At 42.4% G+C, this 24,581-nt stretch overlaps 1 long non-coding RNA gene across 2 annotated transcripts in view; it reads left to right on the forward strand.

The window, feature by feature from the left end:
• Positions 1-24,581, forward strand: part of LOC140642501 (uncharacterized) — a 62,491-nt gene that overhangs the window by 21,199 nt on the left and 16,711 nt on the right. Inside the window, exons 2-3 of one of the 2 annotated variants that reach the window (XR_012038917.1) lie at positions 18,481-18,596; positions 21,321-22,401. This is a non-coding gene — a long non-coding RNA (uncharacterized lncRNA). Of the gene's footprint in view, positions 1-18,480; positions 18,597-21,320; positions 22,402-24,581 lie in introns of those variants that run through there. The other variant, XR_012038918.1, reaches the window with a different exon arrangement.

Raw genomic sequence — 24,581 nt, forward strand, 5'->3', positions numbered from 1 at the left:
CAGTTTTTCCTTACCAGTTTACAAAAGGTTCGACAAGATAGAGGACCCTGGCTTCTCTTTTTCCATGGATGCCTCTTCTGGCCCGTTTTCTTTTTAGCTCTGGCCTGATATGCCTGGGTCAGGTCAGAGAAAGGGTTTGTCCTAATGGATGGTTATCCTCAAATCTCCTATAATATGCCCTAAGCCTATGGGTCTTTGATTCTCTAAGATTTGTGGGAAATGGTCAATGAAAGCTAGGAAAGATCTATTTTGGATATGCCCCTCCCTTGTTCCGATGCTATACATCTAGTGGAACTTGTATTTGAAAATGAAGAACGTCAACCCTGAGCCTTCCAGGCAATTCTGAATTTTGAGGATCAGAATTCCTGTGCCTCTGAGGCCTTGTAAAATACAGTTTTATTATCTAAAGAAATTAGTACCTCCACATATTTCATATCAACAATCATTCTTTCTATCAGCTACCGGAAAGTACCAGGAGGGCCCAGATGTCTTGTGCACATTGCTGAAAACTGAGAGAACCCACCATGCAGCAAAATTGTCTTCTCCTTGTCCTTGGTGGCAACTGGGTCTGATACGATTTGCTCCTAAAAACTGGCTCTAAAAAATGTCTCTGGAAAGCAGTGTTGGGCCTTCCGAACCTAGGTTTTGGGTTTGGGTCTCTTTTGGTGTCTATTTAGAAAGCAGTAGTCTATCCAAATCTAAGTTTTATCTGAAAAAAATTTTTTAAAGATTTTATTTATTTATTCATGAGACAGAGAGAGAGAGAGAGAGAGAGAGAGAGAGGGAGGGAGAAGCAGGCTCCATGCAGGGAGCCCGACGTGGACTTGATACCCGGTCTCCAGGATCACATCCTGGACTGAAGGCAGCGCTAAACCACTGAGCCACTGGGGCTGCCCTTTATCTGAATTTTTATTCTTCGCAATGCACATGCTATGAGGCTTAAAGATAGTAGCTCCAATCTCTTAAATGGTTATTCACAGGAAGTACAATTCACATAGACTTTCCCTAAATGGTCAGGACTTTCACATGTCTACTCTAGGTTGCTCTCAGCCCATAAACAGAGAACACCGCACTTAGAAGTTCAGTTGACTTGACCTTGAACATCCTTCTTAGACTTATCTGCATCTCCTCAGGTACAAAACTGGAACTTTCCACCTCTGAGGGATCTGTTTGGGACATTCTTGAGAGAGGAAATGGGACAAGCCAGTGCTTGAATATTTTCTGTTCGTGTAGCTTTCTGCACATGGTGCATACTCAAGGCTCGATACCCATACTAACTGCCCAAATATGCTGCATATACGCCTGGACATGCACAGTAAGCATGCCAGAGCTGGCCCTATGCACCCATCTCCCTCTTGCAAACCTCTTGGGTTTGCCCTGTACTTCTTCAACTCCCACCACCCACTCCCACTTCCTCCCTGCCTCTCACACGTACAAGTGCTGGGAGGCTTCCACACTGTGGCCACAGGGAAGCCAGATGATGGTGCAGGTTCTGGCTCTCGAGTATCATTAAAGACTCTCTAACTAGCAACACTGAGCTCCCAATCTCTCCTCTCTTCGCAGCTTCTGCTGGGCCTTTTCAGATCCCGGAGAGGGAGGGCTAGAGGTTTTCTCTAGCAAGAACCTGCTCCTGGAAGGCTGGAAACAATGCAAATCCTTGGCCAATTTACCATTTTCTTTTTATTTAAGATTTTATTTATTTATTCATGAGAGACAGAGAGACACACACACAGGCAGAGAGAGAAGCAGGCTCCATGCAGGGAGCTGTCATGGGACGCGATCCTGGGACTCCAGGATCACGCCCTGAGCTGAAGGCGGTGCTAAACCGTTGAGCCACCATTTTCCAACCTTCTCCAAGAGGCCTAACCCTGGAATACTGAAGAGGGGTTCTCTTTCAACTATAGATTTTTGTTGGTTCCCTTCCTTTCCACAGCAATTGAATGTTAATGGGATGGTCTTTTACTTTCTTCAGGTCCTGTCTTCCTCCCATGCCCACATTTCAATGTTAGCAGTGGGATCCTTAAAGCCTTGCCAGAGCCATTACACTGCATGCTCCAAAGTGTGTAGATCTGGTGTAGGGGGAGCCATCAGCACCCCAATGGGGCCTTGGAGTTCTTGTATGTTCTGGTCCTTCTTTTCCTAGTTTCATTAATTGAAAGAAATGTGGGGCTATCTCTACCAGCCAGTTTCTGCTGCAGCTTGCTCTTCAGAAATTACTAAAGACCTGCCTTATATATTTTTTGCTGTCTTTCTACTCTTTTTTTAAAAAAAGAATTTTATTTATTTATTCATGAGACACACACACACAGAGGCAGAGATACAGGCAGAGGAAGAAGGAAGAAACAGGCTCCCTTCTGGGGAGCCCGATGCAGGACTTGATCCCAGGACCCAGGATCATGACCTGAGCCAAAGGTAGACACTCAACCACTGAGCCACCCAGGTGCCCCTTTTCTGCTGCCTTCTAAAACAAAATTTCTACATTCAACTTATGAGCAGAGGATATTCTCTTTCCTCAATATCTGGTTAGGAAACTGACCTGCATGGCCTATAGCTGCTCTCCCAGAGGCTGCCTGGAGAGTTTTCCCCATTCTGCCCCTGAGCAGAGGCAGGGTTTGCCTTGAGGCCATAAGTGACCTCAAACAGGCACTCAAGGCTTTCTACCAGCTGCCTCCTCCCCACCCCACCTGGTTCCTGCCCGTTTTCATTCTTGCATCATGTTAGAGGTGTGTTCCTGCCACCTTTGGAAATTGTCCTCCCAACCCTCTCCAAACCCTCCACTTGACCTTACTCTACCCCTACACCAGGTGCTGGAGCAGTGCTTCCTGAAATAGTTTCAGTTTGTACTAAGTAACAAGTAGCTTTAGCAAATGAGTGACCTGCATCTCTAATTGATGGTTTTCAGGAAATTTTGCATACAGTAAACATGTAAATATGCAGCTTGATGAATTTTCAAAAGCTGAATATTCCTGCATAACCAGCACACAGATCAAAGAGCATAATGCTATCGGAAGCGCAGAGCACCACTCATGTTCTTTTCTAGTCTCTCCAGACTCACTAGCGTAATGGATTAGTTTTACCTGTTAGGTCTACATAGGTGTGGAAATGCTAAGTCACGGGTATGTGTTTACTATATGCTACTCAACAGTTTTTCAACATGTGTGAGAATTCTTTCCTTCCCAATCTTGCCACATTTGGCATTTTCTGTATGCTTATTTTAGCCATAGTGGTGGGGGTGTGATGGTATCTCACTGTGGTTTTAACTTGCATTTCACCTTGCCTGGCTTTGTGGCAGCATCAGGTATGAAGTTCGGGCATTTAATGAAAGAAGCCACCATAGACATGTGCCTGTTCTAACTTTCCAGAGATGCAATCTTTTACCCCCCACTTTAGAAACAATTTGTTTTTAGAGGTGAGCTTGAAAATCCAGAGTCCTTCAGGCAGCTACATCCTGAGGAAATATGTTATTGTTAACAGACACATTCCAAATTATTGTGCAAGTGACACTGGCTGGTACAACACTCCTCTGTTCATTCACCTTCAATCAATCATGGAGTCCTATGTACATCAGGCACTGTTCTAGGTATTGAGAGAAATTAAAGAACAAAAGAACCAAACTTCTTAGGAAGTTCCTATTCTAGGATGGGGAGGTAGACAACAAACAAAAAGTAAAATGTCTCATTGGGATGGCCTCACCAAGTTGACATTTGAGCAAAGGGCTCATACTAACTCCAAAACAAGCAATATAGGTCCTGGGGGGGAAAAAAAACCTTTCAGGGAGATCAGCACATGCAAATGCTTCAAAGTGGGAGCAATGTTTAAGGAATAGCAAAGAGGCTGCTGGGAACAAGGTGAACAAGAGATAGTGGGGTGCAGAGAAGGAGAATGTTGTGTTGGGCCTTGGGGATATTTCTCAGGACTTTGGTTTTCCCTCAGCTCTGAATGAAATGTCCTCAACTCTCTTCTGGCCCCACCTCTATGAAGCCTCCCAGTATCACATCTTCCTCTCAACTATGACCATTTGGCTTTCCCCCCACAACCTGAGATGAATCAGGTTACTACCCCTTCCCTCTCACATCTTTCCCAGCTATTTAGAGGTTATGTGGCTGATGTAAAAGGAAGGAGAGAGTCCAGATGGAATTCAAAGACATTAATTTTCCTGCGATACAGTGAACACTAGGGTTCAAACATTCCTGAGGGAATCCACAAGCTATAATCCCATCTAGACTCAGCAGCATGAGTACTGACAGGCATAGTAACAGTTAAAATCGAAAGCCTGTGGGATCTATATTTCCCACCTGTATTTAAAAATCCAAACCCCATTTTCAAAGTCCTCATCCTGACCAAGTATCTCATGGGATAACTCTAACAGGGAATCCAATATGTATAGGCAAACATGGCTGTGACTCTTCTGAAAGGAAATAGGAAAGTAGGGGTCTTGGTATCAGAACAGATCAAGCAGGAGAGAAAAATCTAGAAAAATAAAGTAATAGTAAATGATAAAGGGAGAAATAATTAATAAGTGGTGTTGGAAAAACTTACCTAACCATTGGGGAAACAGTAGACTCTTTGCTCTATAGCTAATAGCAAAATTAATTTCCACAAAAATACTAGAAGAAAAAAATTTTTTTTTTACAACATGGATAATGGGGAAAGACTTTTTGTATCATCCAAAAAATAACCCATCATAAATATCTGACACTGGGTCAAACACAATTCTAGTGCTTTACCCGTATTAAGTAATTTAATCCCCACAACTTTATAGGTTCTTATATTCAAATACCTCTCCCATTTTCTGGAGATAAAATTCTAAGTAATTTTCCTAGGGTCCCCACAAGCGATGGTGCCAGGATTCAAAGCAAACAAATATGACTTCAGGATTCATATTCTAGATTACTTAACTGCAAAGGAAAATAATGAGAGATTTCAATACATGAACTGAATGCTGTATGGAAAAAAGTAGAGTAAAGACAAATGGTAATGGGGAAAAATCATGCTACATATGTAACATATAAAGTATTAATATCCTTTATAGAATATTTTCTCAAATGTTATTGCCCAGAACTCTCACATCCTGAATGATGCTAGAGGGTGCTCTTTGTGGGGGGAGGGGGGTGGGGGGGGGAGAAAGAAAGAAAAGAAACAAAGGAAGAAAAGAAATAAAGCAAAAAAGGTTTGATGGTCAATTAAGCTTAGGAAATGATGTGTTAAATCTGACCATGGAAATCTTTTCCTCCCTTCAACACACCTATTAATATCTCAAAGTGTAATAAAGTTCCCTGAATGACAGTCTAGAAAATGTCACTTAAGTGTAATGAGTTCCTGCAATCAGGAAAGAAACGATTAATACCTCAATAGAAAAATGAGCACAAGAGAACAGACAATGCAAAAAAGAAAAGAAAGTACCAATAGTTATTAGCATATGAATACATAATCAACCTTGTTAAGAATAAACAAAACAAACAGAGCATAGGGAAGATGGCAGTATAGGAGGACCCTAAAATCACCTTGTCCTATGGATGCAATTTATATAATACCCACATCAGTGTAAATAATCCAGAAAACAACCCAAACACTCTCAGAACAGATTCTCCATGGCAAAATGTAGAGAAGAGGCCACATCAAAGAGGGTAGGAAGAATGGAGATTCAGTTGAAAGCTAAACGGATCTGTGGGACTGTCTGCTGGAGAGAGGAATGCTGGGGTGGGGCGGGGGGCGGGGAGAAGGGAGAGGAGCAGACCCCAGGCACCGGGAACCTGCATGGGGAAAACGAATCCCCCTAACATGTGGCAATCAAAACCAGAGGGTTGCTTAACTTGAGTTCTTATAATTAGTGTGACTTAACACCTGGAACTTTGAAAATGAGCAGGCTTGGCTCTGGGAGACTAGGGAGGGTGAGAGGAAACTGAGTCTCTGCCCTTACAAAGATGGCACAACAAACAGCCCCATGGAGATACTGCTTGGAAGAAGCAGTTTGAAAACACCTGGGGTGTATGGGAGAGAGATTTGCTTACTAGACTAAGAGCTGGTGCTGGAGGAGCAGGGATCCTTGGAAGACCTAAGAACAAAGGAGCTGGAGGGTGCCATTTCCCTCTCAAACCTAGATATACAGACACTTGTGGGAACCAGTTTAGCACAAACCCTCTCCACCTAGAGCATGCCCTGCCCCTGTGTTCTCCTGCAGACTGGCCCCCTCCATCTCAGCCTCAGCAGTTTTCCTGGGTGACTGCAGAACCTCTCTCACAACAGACCAGCATGAATCTTGCTGGCACCACATACCCTGCCCCCAGCTTTTTCCTTCCAAATGCCCTTGGCAGGAATCTATCCAAAGTGGTGCTACAAGCCTGGCAGTGTGTAAGCAGCCTTGACAGGAATCACCACCAACTTGGAGGGGAGAGGGGAAGATAACCACACATACCAGTCCAACTGTGTCCCCAATGATGGCCTGGGGGTAGACATCTGGACTGACCACAGGCCATGCCCACCAATGAAAGCTTCTCAGGCAACAACATGGGGAAAGTGCCTAGCGCTGGCAAATGCCTGGTCTGATTTAACTCAAGCCCGAGACAGCCCCATCCTGGCCCACTGACACAGGGACCAAACTCTGCCCACAATAAGCAAAGAGTCACTGCAGACAATTAGACTGAAGGCAAACACAGCTCAGCTGTATGTATACTACATGCAGTAGAGTACATGCAACACACATAGGAGACACCCCTGAAGTGCCAGGTTCTGGTGAACAGGGGACATTGTGCTGCAAGGCGCTACAGGACCTCTTCTTCATAAGGCCACACACTACTTCCAAGAGCAGGAGATGTAGCTGACTTTCCTAACACATAGAAACAGACATAGAGGGCAGACCGGGTAGCTCAGTGATTTAGTGCCACTTTCAGCCTAGGGTGTGATCCTGGGGGCCTGGGAATCAAGTCCCAAGTTGGGCTCCCTGCATGGAGCCAGCTTCTCCCTCTGCTTGTGTCTCTGCCTCTCTCTCTTTCTCTCTCTCTCTCTCTCTGAGTCTCTCATGAATAAATAAAAAATCTTAAAAAAGATAAAAGAAACAGACAGAGTGAGACAAAGTGGAATATGTCCCAAATGAAAGAATAGGATAAAAATCACAAGAGTGTTTAAATGAAGATAAGTAATATGCTCAATAGAGAATTTAGAGTAATAGTCATAAAGACACTGTCACTGGACTTGAAGAAAGAGTGGAGACTGTCAGTGAGATCCTCAACAAAGAGGAGAGAAACATGAAAGAGAAGAAAAAACATAAAAAATGAGTCAATTAGAGATGAAGAACTCAATAACCTAAATTTAAACTACACTAGAGGGAATCAAGACTAGACTAAAGGAGGCAGAAGAATGGATCAGCAACCTGGTAGAAAACAATCAAGCTGAAGAGGAGAGAAAAAAAATAATAAAAAATGAAAATAGACTAAAGTTGCTTAGCACCACCATGAAGAATAACAACATTTGCAGTAGAGGGACCCCAGAAAGAGAAGAGATAGAGAAAGGGCAGAAAATTTATTTGAAGGAGTAGTAGCTGAAATTTTCCTGAATCTGTGGAAGGAAACAGAAACCTGGATCTAGGAAGCACAGACAGCCCTCAATAAAATCAATTCCAGGAAGTCCTCACAAAGACTCACAGTAATTAAAAAGACAAAAAAATAGTGATAAAGAGAGAAATTTAAAAGAAGCAAGAGAAGGGGATCCCTGGGTGATGCAGCGGTTTAGCGCCTGCCTTTGGCCCAGGGCACGATCCTGGAGACCTGGGATCGAATCCCACATCGGGCTCCCAAGTGCATGGAGCCTGCTTCTCCCTCTGCCTATGTCTCTGCCTCTCTCTCTGTGACTATCATAAATAAATAAAAAAAAATTTAAAAAAAGATTAAAAAAAAAAAAAAAAGCAAGAGAAGAGGAAATGGTCACATACAAGGGGAATTCCATAAGGCTATCAGATGATTTTTCAGCAGAAACTTTGCAGGCCAGAAGAGAGTGGCATGATACATTCAAAGTGCTGAAACAAACAAACAACAACAACAACAACAACAAAACCTGCAACCAATACTCTATCCATTGAGGCTATCATTCAGAGTAAAAGAAGAGATAGTTTTCCAAACAAAACTTAAAGAGAATTCATGACCACTAGCCAGTCTTACAAACAATGTTAAAGGGGACTCTGAGTGGAAAGGAAAGACCATAAGCAGGAGTAAGAAAAGTAGGGTGCATAAAAGCAGTCAAATTAAGTATATTTAACTACATTTACAAAAATCAGTCAAGGGATTCACAAAATAAAAGAATGCAAAGTATGGTACATAAAACCTGGGAGGTGAGAGGAATAACTACCTGGTGACCATCAACTTAATATAGACTGATACATGCAGAAGGTGTTATATATAAACTTAATAGTAATCACAAATAAAAACCTGGTAACAGATATGCAAAAAATAAAGAGAAAGGAATCCAAATATATCACTAAAGAAAGCCAGCAAACCATGAGAGAAGAGAGCACAAGAAGGAACAGAGAGCAACTACAAAAACAACCATAGAACAAGTAACAAAATGGCAGTAAGTACATACCTATCAGTCATTACTGAATGTGAATGGACTAAGTGCTTCAATCAAAAGACATAGGGTGACAGAATGGATAAACAAGACCCATCTATATGCTGTCTACAAGAGACTCATTGCACACCTAAAAACACACGCAGATTGTAAGTGAACAGACCAAAAAAGCATTTATTATGCAAATGTAAGTAAAAAGCTAGAGTAGCAATACTTACATAAACAAAATAGACTTTAAAGCAGACTGTAACAAGAGTTAAAGACAGTACATAATAATAAAGGAAACAATCCAATAAAATATAATTGTAAATATTTATGCACCCAGTATTGGAGCACCTGAATACATCAAGCAGCTAATAAAATTGATATTGATAGTAATACAAAAATATAGTAGGAGACTTTAATTCCCCACTTACATTAATGGATAGATCATTCAAACAGAAAGTCAACAAGGAAATAGTGAATTTGAATGACACATTGGACCAGATGGATGTAACCAATATATTCAGAACATTCCCTTCTAGAACAGCAGAATACACATTCTTTTCAAGTGCACATTAAACGTTTTCCAGAACAGACCAGATGTTAGGCCACAAATAAGTCTCAACAAATGAAAAATAAAATAGAAGTCATGCCAAGCAACTTTTCTGACCACAATGCCATGAAATTAGAAATCAACTACAAGAAAAAAAAATATAGAAAGAACACAAATACATGGAAGTTAAATAACATGATTAGTTGTTTAGTAACAATGAATGGATCAATCAAGAAATCAAAAATTTAAAAATACATGGAAACAAATGAAAACACAATAGTCAAAAATCTTTGGAATGCAGCAAAAGCTGTTCTGAAAGGGAAGTTTATAGCAATACAGATCTACCTCAAGAAACAAGAAAAATCTCAAATAAACAACCTAACCTTACTCTAAAAGGAGCTCAGAAAAGAAAAACAAACAAAACCCCAAGTGAGCAGAAGGAAGGAAATAATAAAGATTAGAGCAGAAATAAATGACACAGAAACTAAAAAAAACAAAACAAAACAAAAAACTCCCCAAAAACCAAAAAAAAAAAAAAAAAAATCACTGAAACTAGGGGCTGTTATTTGAAAAGATCAGAAAAACTGATAAAACTTTAGCCAGACTCATAAAAAAAAGACATACCCACACAGAGAGCTCAAATAAACAAAATCAGAAATGAAAGAGAAGTAACAAGTAGCACCACAGAAATACAAAGAATTGTTAGAGAATATTATGAAAAACCATATGCTAAGAACCTAGAAGAAATAGATATTCTTAGAAACATATAATCTCCCAAAACTGAATCAGAAAGAAATAGAAAATTTGATCAGACTGATTACCAGCAATGAAATTGAATCAGTAATAAGAAAATTCCCCAAAAATAAAAGTCCAGAACCAGATGGCTTCACAGGTGAATTCTACCAAACATTTAAAGAAGAATATGTATTCTTCTCAAATTAGTCTCAAAAATAGAAGTGGAAGGAAAGCTTCCAGATTCATTCTGTGAGGCTAGCATTACTTTGATACCAAAGACAGACAAAGACATTACAAAAAAAAAATAGAACTACAGACCAATATCTCTGATGAACATAGACACAAAAATCCTCAACAAAATAGTAGCAAACCAAGCTCAATTAATACCTAAAAAAATTATTTGCCACAGTCTAGTGGGATTTATTTTTGGGATGCAAGTGGGTTTGATATGTGCAAATCAATCAATGTGATACATCACATCACCAAGAGAAAGGATAAAAACCATATGATCATTTCTTTTTTTTTAATTTAAAACTATATGATCATTTCAATAGATGCAGAAAACCATTTGACAGAATACTACATCCATTCATGATAAAAACCCTCAACAAAGTAGGTTTAGAGGGAAGATGCCTCAACATAGTATCTTATTTTTTCGCTCTCACCACTTTAATTCAGTATAGTTCTAGAAGTCCTAGCCACAGAAATCAGACAGGAAAAAAAGCCATCCTTACCAAATTGGTAAGGAAGAAATAAAACCTTTACTATTTGCAGATGACATGTTACTATACCTAAAAACCCTAAATAGTCCACCAAAAAAACTACCAAAACTGATAAATGAATTCAATAAAGTTGCGAGATACAAAATATACAGAAATCCATTGCATTTCTATACATTATTAAGGAAATAGCAGAAAGAGAATTTAAGAAAAAAGTCCCATTTACAATTGCACCAAAAATAATACCTAGGAATCAACCAAGAAAGTGAAAGACCTGTATTCTGAGAACTACAAAACATTGATGAAAGAAATGGAAGATGAAAAAACCAATGGAAAGATAGTCCATGTTCATGGATTGGGAGAATATTGTTAAAATGTCTACACAACATAAAGCAATCTATAGATTTAAGGTAATCCCTGTCAAAACACCAATAGCATTTTTCGTAGAACTAGAACAAATAACCTTAAATTTGCATGGAACTGCAAAAGACCCTGGATAGCCAAAGCAATCTCAGAAAAAAAGGGGGGGGGGCAAAAAACTGGAGGTATCACAATCGCCGACTTCATGATATACTATACTATATACTATAAAACTGTAGTAATCCAAACAGTATGGCACTAGCCAAAAATAGATACATATATCAATGGAACAGAAGAGAGCCGAGAAATCAATTCATGATTGTACGGTCAATTAATCTTTGATAGGGACACCTGGGGCCCCAGTGGTTGGGCATCTGCCTTTGGCTCAGGTCGTGATCCCGGGACCCTGGGATTGAGTTCCACTTCGGGCTCCCTTCAGAGAGCCTGCTTCTCCCTCTGCCTGTGTCTCTGCCTCTGTGTGTCTCTCATGATTAAATAAAATCTTTTAAAAAATTAATCTTTTATAAAGGAGTCATAAATGAGAAGGGGGGAAAGACCATCTCTTCAACAAATGGTGTTGGGAAAACTGGACAGCCAGATGCAGAAGAATGAAACTGGACCACTTTCTTACATCACACACAAAAATAAACTTGCAATGGATTAAGGGCCTAATTGTGAGACCTGAAAAGTCCTGATAAAAATCCTAAAGAGGGCACAGGCAGTAATCTCTTTGACATTGGCTGGAGCAGCATTTTTCTAGATATGTCTCCTGAGGCAAGGGAAACAAAAGCAAACATAAACTATTCAGACTATGTCAAAATAAAAAGCTTCTGCATAGCAAAGGAAAAAAAAATCAATAAAACTAAAAGACAACCTATACTGAATGGGAGAAGATATTTGCAAATGACATATCAGATAAAGGGTTAGTATAAAAAGTATATAAAGAACTTCTAGAACTCAACACACATATACACACAAATCCAATTTTAAAATGGGCAGAAGACATGAACAGACATTTCTCCAACGGAGACATACTGATGGCCAACAGACGCATGAAGAGAGGCACAACATCACTGATCAGGGAAATGCAAATCAAAACTGCCATGAGATATTACCTCACACCTGTCAGAGTGGCTAAAATCAAAATGACACAAAGCAACAAGTGTTGGCAAGGACGTGGAGGAAAAGGAATCCTCCCACGCTGTTGGTGGGAATGCAAAGTGGTGCAGCAACTGTAGAAAACAGTATGGGGGTTCCTCAAAAAATTAAAGGTAAAATTACCACATGATCCAGTAATTCCACTGCTGAGTATTTACCCAAAGAATATGAGGACACTAAGTCAAAAAGATACATGCCCCTCTATATTTATTGCAGCATTGTTAACAATAGCCAGATTATGAAAGTAGCCTAAGGATCCGTCCATAGATGAACTGATAAATAAGATGTGGTGCACATACAATGGATATTTGCTCAGTCATAACAGATGAAATCTTGCCATTTGCAACAACATGGGCAGATCTAGAGGGATAATACTAAATGAAGAAGTCAGAGAAAGACAATATATGATTTCACTCATGTAGAATTTAAGAAACAAAACAAAGAAAAAAGGGACAAACCAAAAAACAGACTTTTAACCATAGAGAGGAAACTGATGGTTACCACTGGGGAGGTGGGTGGGGGGATGAATGAAATAGGTGGAGGGGAATAAAAGTGTACTTTCATGATGAGCAGTAATTAATGTATAGAATTGTTGAAACGCTGTATTATACACCTGCAACTAATGCAACACTGTTCATTATACTGGAATTAAAGTTTTGTTGTTTTTTTTAAAGAATAAAAAAACTAATTTGGAGGTACCATTTTTTCTCAAACAAGCAAAGATCTTAAAAGGGCTTGCCATATTTAGTATTTGTGAGTGTTTGATTTAAAAATGCACTCTAATGAAGGTAGTGAGGTTGAAAATGAGGACAAGCTTTCTGAGAGGAGAGGCAATTTGGCATATGTATCAGAAAAAAAGAGTATTATTTGATCTAGCAAAGTTTGTTCATAGGAATTTATTGTAAGGAATAATTAGCCTAGTGAGCAAGGATGGATGTACAAGGAGTTCACTGCAGCCGTATTTATGAGCAAAGAATATCTATTTCTATAGATAAGTTAAAGCACATTCATAGTCTGCAGTATACTGCCCCTTTTAAAAATAGTGACCTTGGTCTATTCGGTTTTCATCTAACAACATCCAAAATGCAGAAAAATGTCAAATTAGTCATTTCGTTTGTGAAAGGAAAAAAATGGATATAAAATCATATACATTAAAAGGCTAATAATTGTGGTTAGTTATCTCCAGTGGTGGGATTTAGAATGATTTTTAATTTTTTTCTCTTTCCCCCTTCCGGCATTGCCTACATTTTGTACATTGATTACTTGTTGCTCTGAAAATAAAAATGGTTATTGCCATTCTGAAACATGAAATTTTTATTACTCTGCAACGGTGAGGCACAGATTAGGAAAATAAGAGGATTTCCTTCTCTGACAAATAACTGAGTTCTTTATTACTCTAGTAAACGTGGCCCCCGTCTAAAAAGCTAAATTCAAAGTGAGGGGGAGTGGGATTCATGAGGAAGAAAAAGCAGCTTAAAAAAAAAATCTGGAATCTGCAGAAATAGTAGATCTTTATAAAAGGGATTTGGAGAAAAGGGGGAATTAACCTTCGCTGGGTTTAATCGCTGCCCCGAATCACTGAGTCATCGGAGGACAAACCTGGACGGCTAAACGGTTCTCCCTGCAGCAGGTAGAGAAACAAGGGGACCTGCAGAGCCACCCTCCAGCAATTTCTGAAGGGAATTGCGAATCCTTGTTCCTGAATCTGTGGAACAGGATCTCGGCCAACTCCTTCCCTTTTTTGACGAACCAAAAATGAACTCCTTATGTGAAAGCTGGAGCATGGCCAACACACCCAGGGCTCGAGGCTGTCAGCCAGCTGTTGGCAGCTCACACTAATTTTCTTTTCTCTTAAATGGTGCAGAAATATGTTGCTTTACATACACCGGCAAAAATGATTTGAAGGACCTCATTTGCAAATAACCCCAAACCTCCTGAAATGAGCTTTAAGATTGGATGGGTGTTTACCCACTTGTTCTGTTGTGCTAAGCTGTATGGGGAAGGGAAGTGGGAGGTGGAAGGGGGTTCCCCCTCAGATTCCCCTGGAAGGGACAGGATGGGAACACTAGCAGGGAACCCATCTCCTCTGGTACTCTCCCACCATTGGCCAAACTCTCCAAAGGCTTACCGCCTCTCAGGGTGCTTGAAGGGGGTGCCTGCGGCCCAGTGACACCACCAGTTTGTTGCAGGGGGCAAGCTAGTGGGCCCTCCACGCCCTGAAGGGGAGGTCACCCTCCCATCCGAGGCCCTTAAAGAATTGCTTTTGATGCCTACACCCTCCTGTGAGTGGCTGAGGAGACCCTTCCTTGTACAAATTTGGATTAAATTAATGTATTAGCTCACTTCGGGGCTGAGTCTTAAACCATCCAGTAGGCCAAATTTTAGTTTACTCAGTGGGGGAACTTCCAGGTACCAATGAAAAGGGTAGTTTCCTGTACTTAGAATATATCATAAAAATATATTTTAGGAAGTAGAATATTCGGGGGGAGGGAAGTATTACCTTTATTCTCTATCTTCTAGTTTCATTAGGAGGTGGTACAGTCCACTGGTTAAGGGCAGAGGCCCTGGGGGACACCTGGGTGGCTCAGCGGTTGAGCTTCTGCCTTTGCCCTAGGTCGTGCCCCTGGGGTACGAGTCCCACATCAGGAGTCCCACATCAGGCTCCCTGCATGGAGCCTGCTTCTCCCTCTGCCTGGGTCTCTGCCTCGGTCTCTCATGAACAAATAAGTAAAATCTTAAAAAAAAAAAAAAAAAAAAAAAAAGGGCCAGAAGCCTTGGAGTCTGTTTCTTCATCCATAAAAGAATATTTACTCCCCTGGCTGGTCATAAAAAAAATGAAATAAAATAATGTTTTGCGAGTACACACTGCTGGCTTGGCACAGGCCAATTAACGGAGGCCGGCAAGAAATACCACCATCACCCCTGCAGGGTCACAATCCCCTTAGCAAGCATCTCTGCAGAACCCTTAGGTATTTGGGAGAGGCTGGCCTCAGAAACCTTTTTTTGTACATTGTTTCAAAATATTCTTCCATTAGCACCACTGCTTGCTGGGGTGCAGGGGTCAATTTGTCTGCCCCACCCCTGGGTCCACTGACACACCCAGCTGGGCCTTTCCCTTCTGGAACCAGTGCCCTCGGTCACTCTGAGAGTCCAGCCCCAAGCACTGTTGGACACAGCACTGTCCACGCGGCCCATGGCTCGGGTCAGGGGAGGATCACAGGGGTGACTGAGGTGTGGGGACCTGTCAGGGTAGGGCAGAGACCAGTGGGAGGCCGGGGGGTGGTACAGGGCACAGGTGGCCTGCAGGGATTCTCACCCCCCCCCCCCCCCCCCCCGCAAATCTGTGTGGTTGCACCAATGCCCTGATCTGCCCTTGGGTGGAAATGCAACCTCGGAAAGCTGACCCTTCCTTTCCCTCAGTCATCTAGTCACAGCAACACGAATTATTCTGCAAAGTAGGTGCTTCTGCCCACTAAGGGAAAGGTCAGGAAGTGCCGGAAAAAAAGAAAACACGATGATTAATATTTCAAGATCTTATCTTCCACACTGCAGTGAAAGCCTTTTCTTACTTCTGTGTAGCTGCTGGGAAGGCAAGAGGAAAAAAAAAATCGAGATAATTGGGGGTGTGGGGCCTCCCTGGGGATTTCTCTGGATGATGGTATTTTATTTACCTCTGCACTTTTTTTTTTTTAGTTTTTTGTTTGTTTGTTTGTTGTTTTTAAGGAACCTCTATTTCCAACATGGGGCTCGAACTTACAACCCGGACATCAGAGGTCGGAGGCTCTCCTGAGGAAACCAGCCAGGCCTCCTGAAGGATGTTAACTTAGGAAACCAAAGAATGGCAGCGAGGCTCTAGGGGTGGGGATGGTGGGGATAGGGGTGGCCACTGTGGCACTCCTCCCTGCTCTTCCTGTTCAGGGCTCCCAGAAAACTTAAGGTTCAGCACTCTGGTTCTCTTCCTCCCTGAAGCCCCCCCCCCCCCCCCCCGCCCGGCCTGGCAGGACCAGGAGAGCACAGGGGCAGAGCAGGAACCCTTTTGAGCAAGACCATGTCTGTTAGCAGAGGCAGGGCCGGCATACAGAGCCGGGGCTAAGAACCGTTCTGCTTGAGGACTGGGCTTGCCTCCAGTTTTTCTCTGATTCTCGGATTAAAGTGAAATTTTCCAGGAAGCCTTGATCAGGGAGGAATCCTTCCCCTGGATCTACAAGTTCTCTGTATGCAGCAGGAAAATCCCACCCCATGACCATCTGTGGGCAGCGTCTGCTCCACTCACCCGCCTTCTCCTGGATAAAGGAGAGCAAGAGCGTCCTCAGCAGAAAGGACCCCTGAATATATATAGTGTGGTTTTCACAGGCTTATTGATAAAGTGTATACAGGGATGTGGGATATCTAAGTGTATTAAACTCTTATTAAATGACATAAAAGGAATTTGGGACTATACAGTTACCCTGAGCAAGTAACTTAGCCTCTTCATGTCTGTTTTCTTATCTAAGCAATGAAGGGTCATGCAATTTTTTTATATCCATTCTGGCATGAATGCTATTCTTTTAAGAAATATCTGAAGTAGTTAAATACTTTATATTGGGTGTTATGAACAAATTTTTTCCATTAAAAAAAAAAAAAAAGCTCCATCTGACAAAATTGAGCCGTTAGGGTATTTATGTCTTGTTCGTTTTCTAGGTGGTGGTGAATGTATCTGGTAAAGGTTAGACCTACCTGACTCACTGTTTCGGTGCCTGGAAATATTATTTACAATTAAATTTCAGAACGTTGAATCCCTACAATGTGGTCACTGGGATGAAATATTAAGTGAGGCTTGAGGGTCAGACCTCAGGAATGATGCGATGGTAGCAGAGAGAAGGACACTCTTCTTTACTGAGGGATGGAGTACCAACGAGGTCTCTAAAGAGAACACTGAGCAGCAATATAATCCACAAGACTGGTCAGAAACTTTTGCACAACCAAGACTTTCCAAAGTGTGGGGACTGAATGAGCACCACTCACCCACAATGGCAGCCATCATACTCCCTTCCCAACCCCTCCTTCAGGGTTATTTCTGTAGACAGGCAACCACTGTGGTTGGAACAGGAATGGGAGGGAGCCAGGGAAGGATGCTTTGGTGCCTTTGAAGTGAATACTTAAAAAAAAAAAAAAGTTACTGAAAGAGAAGTCATTATTTGGTTTGACTTATTTTTCTTATTCAGCAAGATGTGCCAAGAGGATCTACTACCCACTTTCCTAAGTCACTCGGAGCTGAAAGACCGATTGGTGGTAAAGAGCTAGAGCTCGGCTTGCCTCCTCTGTGTGCCAGACACCGGTGTGCCTTTGCTGGCCCGATCTGAAGATACCAGTCAGAGGGCAGCCCCATCCTATTTAGAAAACATGCAGGCATAGGCCGCACGAGCTCGGACGTCAGGAGGCCTTGGCAGTAGTGACATCTGTGTTCATGGGTTCTATGCTATTGATGGGGCTTTACTGGTCCAGTTAATCTCTCTAGGCTTCTGGGTGCCAGGGAACCAGCAGCATTCTTCCTTCTGCATCTACACACAAACATTTCTTTCCTTATCCCAGAGTACCCTGAAGAACAATACCACCTCATGCCCATGCTCATTTCAGACACAGAAAGAATTTTTATATCCATCCTGGAGTCTAACCTCATTGCAAAATTCCACTCAGGCTTTCTTCATCCCCATCTTTGGCCTTGTGTGTCACTGGGCCTATAGGAATCACTTTACATCATCCCCATGACATAGCTTCCTGTCTTGACTGCTGAATCCAGGGCTCTTTCCATTTTCTGGCTTTGAGGATTTTTCTACTAACCTTGTCAAAATTTTTAAGAAGTCCCATCTCAAAATTTAAAACCCTATCCTGGCAACTGTTTTAAAGCTTTTGATGGGAGTCACTAATAAAATGTTGAAGACATTCCAACCATCATCGTCACCAAAGATAATAAATACCTCCAGATTGTATATGAATTATATTTTACCTGCAGGGGGCTTATCACATAGCATACAACTATCGACAACAATTTATTTAGCCTAACAAATTAGTGCCAAACAATCGGGATTAAACACTCTCACTGTGGCCCTGAGTAGAGGAAGAGTAGGAGAGCATCCTACCTCTACTTACAGTCCATACATGTGAATGTCAATGGCAGAGTTTCTTAGGCTAAGATTACCAAGCGGAAGCAGTAAAAGCTTAATCCCTTGAAATAAAAATAATGTCCACTGCCAACTTAGAGAAATGGCATAGCCCCTCTTTTATTAAAACTCAAGTTTCAGGATATAAAGTCTGGTGTAATAGTTATGTCTCTTGTGAATCTCATTCTTCCCTTCAAGATAGATGGGAGCCCATTAAAAGCAGATTACAACGAACTGGTATTTTTCTTTTTTTATATCGCATCCCTTCCCATAGGAACAATGTGTCTTTGCGGCCATCTGCGTAACTCAGGGCAAGTTATCCTTCCAACAAACCCACAGCTCCCTCCTCTGAGAGGGTAAGAGCCACAGGAACCCATCTTTGGAGATCTGGTGAGCATTATATATTTATTTGTGTTTTCACTTGAATAGAATGTATGATTTAAGCACAACTAAGCACACTGTAAATTAATTTAAATAGGCCAGTTGTAGAATAGGATTTTCTCAGATTATCAAATTTGTGTTTACTTCCTGCTGGTGCCTAGAATTATTAACTAGCTCTAAGGCTCACACATAGGCATTTATTCCAAGGCTTCTGTTCACTTTAACAAAGTGTACACAGTTCTGTATTCTCTCTCCTCTTGCAGGCTTTTCATCACTTGGTATGGAAATCCTGTGGAAGAGAAACTCACAGACCAAAAAAGCATAGAAAAGTTTTTTTTTTTTTTCCTTTTTAAATATCAGGAAGGAGAGGGGGAAATTCCTGAACCTAAATGGCAGGGTCTAAAAGTCAGAGTGGAGTTTCCAAGGTCTATTTATAGTGGTTTAATCCAATCATGGGAATTCGAGATGGTGTACTTGTCATGAGTGGCTGAAAAATGAAAGAAAATCTTTTTCCCACATGGAAGACTGGAAGGTAAATCTAATGTGAGAAATATACCTTCATTTTTCCCTGACTCAAATTAATCACCTCTCTCTTCCATTCTGACCGTCCTTTATCAATTTAATAATATGGGGGAACCAGGAGCTACTCTTCCCGATTTATCTCTAAATGCACTCTTAATTTTTACTTCAGAATCTATTTTTCATTCATGAATTTTCATGAACTTTTTTTTTTGGTAGCAACGAGATCATCAGGTGGTTGCTGTCAATAAGTAGAATAAGATATCCAGAAAGCGTCTGAAGGGGTGTCCCCAAGTAGCCAGAGGTATCTACAAAGGGGCAGGTGACTGTCACAGAACTATTTTATTTGTACTTCTCCCCCTTCAGGCTAACAAGCTCTATCTACTTTCTCCCCACTATGAAGAAGGATTTCTGCCCCCCTTTGGGCTACCTGCTTGCATAGGACAGTGTGGGTTGGCACTTGAGACCAAAGAGAACCACGGCTGATGGAAAGCAAGTCTAGTTTTTTTTGGGGGGGGGGCAGGGAATGAATGTTTTTTGTCACCTATGAAATTCCTCTTCTGTGTCCTCTTTACCTCCTTGCACTTGTGGGTGCCCTGAAAGGTGATGCCATCGTCTGTCACCTGCCCAAAGTTAGGCAAGACTCTAAAAGGGTCTTTAAGGTTCAAAGGACTTTTTCTGTAGAGGTAGCAGCCATTTTAATCAGGGAGGGGGAAGTTTTTGAAATGGGTCTGTTTCTTAAGAACTTTTATTGGCAGTTTGCCTAGAAGCTGGTCTTTCCTGCCCCCACACCATGGGGTAGCCCCTCCTGGGAAGCAGAACTGAAACAATAACACACAGAGCATTACTGATGGCCCGAGGCTGTGGTTATTGGAGCCTGGGTCCATTACTCCATAGTCGGTGAGGTCATTCGTTTGGTAGTCGTTTGGGCAAGCTTGTGGTCTTAAAGGACCCGAAGACCTTAGACTTAGTTTAGGGGAGCAGGTGCCAAAGAAAAATCGCTACCTTGGGAAATAGATGCAAAAAAGGAACACGGTTAGGGGCACGGATTAGTGAGCACACCTTATAAGGTTAGGGTTGCCCAGGATAAAGGGAGCCCCCTGAGCCTAAGTGAAAGCTCTCAAGGACCAAGTGCAGATTAAAACAAAGAGAGTCACTGATTTCCATAACTAGCCGGAGGTGTTTCTCCAGCCCAGCAGTACAATTTAGGTGGGATTTGCAAATACAAAGGCTGAGAGATGGAAAATTTATAGAAGCAGAAACACCCAAGCCAGGTAGCATAGAAACTCCGCTGCGTGCAGGGCTGGTGTGAGAAAGGCCATACCTTTCTGGAAGGTGGGGTGAGGGTGTTTGAAGGAACCACTGATCCCTGAAGACCAACATGCTGCAGAGGATAGCAACGTGTGGGTGATGCTGATTTCTTTTTTTTTTTTTAAAGACTTTATTTATTCATGAGAGACACACAGAGAGAGGCAGAGACACAGGCAGAGGGAGAAGCAGGCTCCATGCAGGGAGCCCAATGGGGGATTCAATCCCGGGTCTCCGGGATCACGCCCTAGGCCAAAGGTGGCACTAAACCACGAAGCCACCCGGGCTGCCCTGTATGGGAGATGCTAATGCTAGTGTTACATGCAGGGGACTGGTTTGCATGTCTAGACTGGTCTGTACAGTCTACAGCTGTAGCCCGGAGATGGCAAATACATCTCACAGCACCCCCCCCACCACGTTCGGAGCCCTCGGTGAGCAGAGGCTCACAATCATACCACTTGCAGCCAGGAGAATGGTCTCAGAGCCATGCTCTACACAGGAATCAGACTGATCAGGGTTGGGGTGAGCGGGGAGATCTATCTGCAGGCTCTGCAAGTGGTTTTTGGTCTTCTCAATGTGTTTGTTTGCAAGTGATAAAATAAGAAAGCTCTATTCAGAGTTAAAATAGAAACTCCTTAACCGGGCATCAGGTTACTTCATTCCTGGACAAAGTTTGGCAGCAGCCCCAGGCTGCATTGCCATGGTATCTGCACTCACGCAAATGGCACCGAAATGGGACTATCCTGGCAAGAGTGAGTTGGGATCACCTGGTGTGCAGAGACAGAAGGAGGCAGAGAGACACTTGAAGCCTGGGGAATGGGTGAGATACACAGGGTTTTGGGTTTATTTCCCCCAGTCACTGCAATTCTGACTGCTGCCTCCTTGCTTTCTGTGATTTCACCCCAGAACTAGCTTCTCTTTTCTTTGGAGGATATACTAGAATCTAGCGCCAGCCATCCACGGCTGATGCTGACTCCGGGACCCGTGAGCTCCTTTTGGATCCTGAATGACAGCAGGAATGTACTTAACTTCGTCATATGACTTGTGTTGTCGTGGAACTTGTCTCAAGTTACTCCAGTGAGAAAAGGGACAAGAAATCCTTATGTGAGCACCTGAGAGCAAATGTGGGACATGGCTGTACCCTGAGGTCCTAAGATGGCATCCTGAGTGATGGAAGACTACACCCTCTCTAGCTCATCTGCTTCCTCCTCTTTTCTCTTTTGACAGACCGTAATATGGCTCTGAAAGCTACCTTATATATGGAAACAATTTAGTGTCTTTTTCCCTTTACTTGATTTAGAAGTTGAAGGTTACAGTTTATCAGTTGGGAGGCCTAGCGACTTTCCCTCACCTCACCTTTGAGTCGGTAAAGATCCCAACACTGGCTAAATTGATAGAAAATTTACCAAGCTGTCCCAGGAAGCTTCATTAATTGCTTTGGTTTGCACCCTTCCCCTATCTTTTTTCCCTTTTTTTTTTTTTTAAGTTCCTTGGTACCTTTTCTGTTTTCAGTCTAAGAAACTGAAATACTAATCTTCATGTAAATGTGTGCAAGGTGTTCACAGTCTATGAATTATTTACCTTCACGCCCCAGACATCAGCCTCATGGGCCACAGTCTTGCATGCTCGTAACAATAACAGGGGTCAAGATTCAATTCTTGAGTGGGAAAGAATACTAGCCAGTTAGGGAGGAAAGAAGTACCCTGCACATATGTTTTTTGGGTTAACCCAACAGCCATTGCTGCCATTTAGAAAGCATCTGCTCTGTGCTCCCATCCCACTTAGGGGAAGAGGGTATACTTTGAACTCTTATAACAGCTTGATACAAATTGACATTGTTTTCCTAATAATATAGGGAAGAACAGTTAGCCTGTAAGAATTTAATTAGCTTGTTCAAGTTCACACTGCTAGAAAATGGCAAAGAATGCATGCTCCCAGAATCCCCGACTCACAGCTACACGAATAAATTTGGCTTTGATCAACGGATCTTATTAATGACTGTTACTTCCCCTGCTCCCCCCAACCCCCTAGTTTACAAAGCTCTATCACATACATTGTTTCCTCTCATTCAAGCCTCATAACAATTCTGTGAGTAGGTCGTTGTAATGCCCCGCACAGATGAAAAAACTAAGGCCCAAAGTCATGAAACGATGAAAGCCAAGTCAATCCTAGGGGCATTTGTGAATATAGTCTGGCTGAGGACTGACATTCCATTTCAGAAGGCGAAGCTAATTGGGCAGGCTCCTCTCCAGAGAGTTTTGACTTATCAGATATGAACAAAGTAAGTTTAATAACCTTCCTGACCGGGAGGAGATTCAGTGAGGACAGAGGAAATCCCGGGCCAAAGGAGGGCAAGGATTGCTGCTGTTACTGGTCTGGGTCACTACCCCCTGTAGCCTGTAGGCTGGCATGTGTGTGTGCGGATGTCACCGCGGCTGCCTATGAGGGTCTGAAAGGTGCTGAGGTCCTTCTTATCCCATCAAGGCAAGCAAAGGCAATTTTCTCAGTGGGTTATTGCCAGGACCAGAGTGTACATCTTGTGGTCTCAAATTCTGTGCTGGAGAGAGGCCCATAATCCTTTCCTGGAGCCAAATTGGACTTTGCCAAGAGCTTCCAGACATTTAAGCTAGAGCCTTCACCTACACATGACCCAGCACATCTTTCCAGTTGTCTTCCCCCAGGCCTCACAGTCTCTGAATTCACGCACGGCACTCTGCTTACCTCCAGACTCTGCACTGTGACAGAAGTAAAGCCTCTAATGACTCAGGGCCTACAGGCTGCAATCACCCTGCAGACCTGCCTGTGGGCCAATGAGAAAAATGTTAGAGGTGGCTTTTAATAGATCTAAAGAAACAGGCCACACCTGAGCTAGCCCATGGCACATGTGCCCACTGTGCTTTTTCCTTTTGGGTATTACTGATTCGGGGCAAGCTCTTCAGATCTCTGGGCCATACTTGTTCCTCTCTATAATATCACAAGAACGGACCCACATCACAGAAAATATCCACAAATCTGCATTTATGTCAAGGGCCCAAGGAGTCGAAGTAGTGTTGCTCTTGGGCTGTGCTAAAATAGACAAGTGTAGTACTCCTTTCCCTGCCTCTGGCCCTTCACTGCTACGCTGTATGGTTGTTTAAGAAATTGGCTCTTGGGGCACCTGGGTGGCTCCGTGGTTGAGCATCTGCCTTTGACTCAGGTTGTGATCCCAGGGTCCTGGGATCGAGTCCTGCTTTGGGCTCCCCGTGGGGAGCCTGCTTCTCCCTCAGCCTGTGTCTCTGCCTCTCTCTGGCCTCATGAATAAATAAGGAAAATAAAGGAAAGGAAAAAGAAAAAAGGGAAGAGGAGAAAAGAAGAGAAAAGAAAAGAAAATTGGCTTCTGGTGATGTCCTTAAAGCCAGAGGTATTGTCTGTGCTGCCTCTCAGAGGCATTTTTCCACTTGATAGGCCTGTGGTCGGAGGGAGAGGACAGGCTGGGTGTGTCAGCTCGGGTGTTATTGTTAGTACAGTCTGTGTCAGCACGGCTGCAAGTCAGCTTGTTTGTCACATGTCCCTGAGCCTCACTGCGAAACCACTGGGATAATAGCCCTAATCCAGCCCCACAGAGAAAGCTGGAACCCTCGGGGGGTTGAGCGCCTTTTCTCTGTCTCTCTCTCACTGCAACTAGGCATTTACATCCCAAGTCAGCCTTTACCAAAACACATTCTATTTTTTTAGAAAGGAAAAAGGCACACGTGAAGGGTTAAACACCAGTGAACCATTGGGAACTTGTTGAGAGACTTTTTTTTCCTTCCCTGCCCCTAACATATTTTAGAGTTTTGGAAAACCTAGAAATGAAATAGCCTAAAAAAAGCCAGTTTCTATGCTCCCAAATCATCTTTGAATCTTCAAAAAAAAAAAAAAAATGTGTGTGTGTGTGTAATCTTCAAGGGAGAAGAAGAATATATATACCACTGCTGACTTCCTATTTCTAAAGATAGTATCCTAATATCTATAAATCAAACTCACTACTTTGACTTTATATAGCAAAAGAGTTTTGAAACACTGCAGTTCTGAGCCTCTCTGCAACCCCCTTTTCTCATCATTTTTAGCTCTCCTAACATGTGGAGACCTTCGGAATTCTCAGCTGGGAACTTTTTTTTTTTTTTCCCTCTTTTCCTCGAGGCCGGA

This window comes from Canis lupus, chromosome 11, assembly GCF_048164855.1.
Source record: "Canis lupus baileyi chromosome 11, mCanLup2.hap1, whole genome shotgun sequence".
NCBI classification, from domain to species: domain Eukaryota; kingdom Metazoa; phylum Chordata; class Mammalia; order Carnivora; family Canidae; genus Canis; species Canis lupus.